This window comes from Kryptolebias marmoratus, linkage group LG15 (genome assembly GCF_001649575.2).
Source record: "Kryptolebias marmoratus isolate JLee-2015 linkage group LG15, ASM164957v2, whole genome shotgun sequence".
NCBI lineage: Eukaryota > Metazoa > Chordata > Actinopteri > Cyprinodontiformes > Rivulidae > Kryptolebias > Kryptolebias marmoratus.
In genome coordinates, this window is record NC_051444.1 from 28564393 (window position 1) to 28568286 (window position 3894).

At 39.4% G+C, this 3894-nt stretch overlaps 1 protein-coding gene across 5 annotated transcripts in view; it reads left to right on the forward strand.

Moving 5' to 3' along the window:
• Positions 1-1405: 1405 nt before the first annotated feature.
• Positions 1406-3894, forward strand: part of LOC108242136 (myoblast determination protein 1 homolog) — a 19363-nt gene continuing 16874 nt past the window's right edge. The window contains exons 1-3 of one of the 5 annotated variants that reach the window (XM_025008182.2): positions 1406-1760; positions 3139-3263; positions 3481-3533. The gene's annotated coding sequence lies outside the window, so the exon portion shown is untranslated. The other 4 variants (XM_025008183.2, XM_025008184.2, XM_017426781.3 and 1 more) reach the window with 4 other exon arrangements.

The window sequence follows — 3894 nt, forward strand, 5'->3', positions numbered from 1 at the left end:
CCCAAAAACAAAGGCTGTTGTGGCAGCAAAACCTAAACTAAATACAAAAACATTAACTAACTAAACAAAACCTGAACAGACCTGAGACAAAAGACGAACCACTGGGAGACGAGAAGGCACGAGCAAAAAAGAACAGCACATCAGGGAGACAAGAGTATGACAATGAACCAGCAGGGACCTGTGGAAAGTTACTGGGTTTTAAAGGAAGAGGGTGATTAGTGGAAGTGGGCACAGGTGAGATGATTAAGGAGCTAGAGGCAGGTGTAGATGGGTAAGAATGGGGAAGAGAGAGAGTAACTGAGGAAAAGTGAATGGTGGCTGAGGCACAGGGAAGAGACTACTAAATAACACAAACAATAAACTCAAACTGAAACATGAAGACAATAAAAACCCAGATCCTAACACTCTGCTCATGAATCAGATTCCTGAACTTCAAACTGATTCACTTCTGAAGAAAACCCAATTCAAGATACTATTAAAAGTTAGCCAACACCAAAATGGCTACAACACAGTCCATTTTATAACTTAAAACTTAATGTAGTAGCTGGGAGTCACTCACAACACATACTTTGAGTGCTAAACAAATCAAAATGACTTTAACTCCATTATTTCGCAACATAAGAAGATTTTAGTTTAAAACGGTGGCATGAAGGGCAGCGGGGTTCAAGGAAAGTTAGGCCTTCAATTTTAAAAAGTGCTCTCTCTTTCTTTTTCACGTTAATCTTGTATGGATAGTTTTCCACTCATGTTACCTGTGGGTAATTTGGCTTCACCTCTTTTGTAACTGGAAGTTATTAACCAACAATGTTACCAAGAACCTGATGCAGTTCTATGAAAGCTGCAGTTTCACATGCCTCTGAAAACCATGATGCAGGACATGTGAAACCACAAGATTAACACCTTCACAGGAATGCACTTTCAGATTCATTTCAGTCACTGTAGATGATATATGCAAGCTCACGTTACCGCAGCACATGTGCTCATCTTCAGTAATTAGTGTGCGTGAGCTGACAGCAAACTGGAAACATAACGATGTGCAACTTGCAATATAACTTATTGCAGCAAAGATAGCTTGCTTCAGATTTCATAAACATTTCAAAACAAGTAATGCAAACTGAGAAGCAAAAATCTAAAGTATGCTGGTATTCTCTGTTCAAATGGAAAATACTTCTAAAGATTTGTGCTGTATTACACTAGTAGGCAAAAATGAACAACCAGACTCTGGCTCTACAGTTTTTATTTTCAAATATTTGCCTTAATTCGGGGTTACCTGCTGTTCTTTGTGGGCTTGTGGAGAGCTGGTGCCTATCTCCAGTGGTCACTGGGTGAGAGGCGGGTCTTGTGCACTTTGGGCAGGCCAACGCTGCATCACATGTTCTCAAGGAGAGAGAAAACCATTCCCTCACACGTTACATCGAGACAATTTAGTTGCTAGTTAAACTAACGTGTGTGTTTAGTTTGGAGTCTGTGAGAGGGATTACAGTGGTTGCAGTTTGCTTTTAGTGCTGACAGATCTCACTGCTTCTGTCATTTTATTGGTCAGTAGGCTAAATTTGTTGCCTAAGCCAACCAAAACCCACAGGGGAAAGTCTGAGGTGTTCATTTACAAACAGCGGTTTGTGTGGTTTTTTTTTAGTTTTTTTTTTTTTTTTTAAACGCAGAACATCTGAGTCTTTTGATACTAAGAGAACTGAGGAGACTGTCTGTCCACCCATCCTCATACCAAGATAGGATATAAACAAGTAAAGGCACAGACACAGGTAAGTTAATCTACACTATATTGACAAAAGTATTCGCTTGTCTCCCTTCACACACTTAAGTGACATCCCATTCCTAATCCATAGGGTTTAATATGATCTTGGCCCACCCTTTGCAGCTATAACAGCTTAAACTTGTCTGGGAAAGCTTTCCACAGGTTTAGGAGTGTTTATGGGAATTACTGACCATTCTTCCAGAAGTTAATTTGTGAGGTCAGACACTGATGTTGGATAGAAGGCCTGGCTCTCAGTCTCTGCTCTGATTCATCCCAAAGGTGTTCTGTCAGGTTGAGGTCAGAACTCTGTCCAGTCCAGTTCTTCCAAACCAAGCTCATCCATGTCTTTATGGACCTTGCTTTGTGCTCTGGTGCTCAGTCATGTTGGAACAGGAAGGGACCACCCCTAAACTCTTCCCACAAAGTTGGGAGCATGAAATTGTCCAAAATGTCTTGGCATTCTGAAGCATTAAGAGTTCCTTTCACTGGAACTAAGCGGCTGAGCCCAACTCCTGAAAAACAAGCCCACACCATAATCCTCCCTCACCATTGGATACTTTCAGACTAACAAACAATTCAAAATACCGAAATGCGACTTGGATGTAACGAGTAACACAACAGTTTTGTAGAAATGTAGTGAAGTAGAAAGTATAGATACTTACTGTCAAATGTAGTGGAGTAAAAGTAGAAAGTATCCATTATTAAATCTACTTAAGTACAGATACACAAACATTGTACTTAAGTACAATAACAAAGTACTTGTACTTCGTTACTTTCCACCACTGGTTGTCTCCCAGCTGGTAGGCAGCAGACTGTTCCAGGTAGAGATGATCTGATGAACAGAGTTCGGAGGTGTTCACTCACAGGGCAGTAAGAAGCAAACAATGTGAGAAAGAAGTGCTGGGAGAATTTAACTTAGGAAAAGATCTTTCAGGACTAAGGCTTGCTTCAGAGAAAAAAAAAAAAAAAAAAGGAACGAGCCAGTGGGCTTTCAATTATATTGTCTTTGGAGCTGTGGACTAACATATCAAGACATATGTTTACACTCAGGTTAAAAATGTAATTTGTTAAAGGCATGTGATTTAAAATTCAAGTTCAAAGTGGTATATAATAAAGCGCAGTTTTAAAAGGTCTGGAAGCTAGAAGTAATTTGCTAAATGGGATTTTTGTATACTTGAGGGAGCTTAGAGCTGCCAAAGTGTGTGGTTAAAATGATCACTGAATATTTAAAACATGTTTAAATGATTTTGGGTGCTTTAAATGTGGATATGTTATACTTGGTTTCAAGGGTAAGTTTTAGTTGTTTAAAAAATAAAATTTTGGTGTTAGGTAAATTGATTTTGGCTTACATTTTCTTGAACTTTTGTTCTTGTTTGTGTTTTTAGGTTTTTCACCTGTGTTGGCCTTGATAGCTTTCAAAATAAAAGAAGAATTGAGTCTTGGTCACTGAGTGAAGTCCAGTTCAAAATCTTCTGAAGCAAGCTGACCTTTCAAGTTGGGGGGGCTGCAGGTTAAAACTCAAAATAGTGATTCCTTTTTTTACATAAAGTTAAACCCTAAAATACATAAATAAGAATGCATAATCAAAAAAGGCAAGATCTTTTTACAAAATATTAATTCACATTTTGATTAGTGACAAGTATTATAAGTAAACATGATTTAATATTCACAACCTTATTTGTTTCAAGAATGCGGAAAGTCTAATGCTGCTATCTGTCATAACTCAGGGGATTCTGTCCAGAGAGCGAAACCAAGACCAAACACGGAGGCGGATGTAAAGGTAAGTGAATTTATTTACAGGGTGAAAACTATATACAGTGGGCGGTATCCAAAGAGTCTGCAAGAGGAGAGCTAGGTGAGTCTCGGGTACGAGTCTAAATCCAGACGGTAGCAAGAAAGTGGTAATAATGTCTCTTTGTTTGCTTACAGATCCAGGAGGTAAATACAGCGCCGAGGAGAGGAGGAGCGGTTGCAGGAGTTCCAGAAGTGACGAGCCAGTTCCAGTGAGGTAAGTAGCAGAATGGTGTCAGGTAAGTAGTCCTTAGTTTCCGTAGTCGTGGCGTGGCAAAAACCTAGGACGTAGGTAAAAACAGAGAACGTAGTTAACACTAGGAGCAAGAGTTCAGGTTAGACGCTGAGGC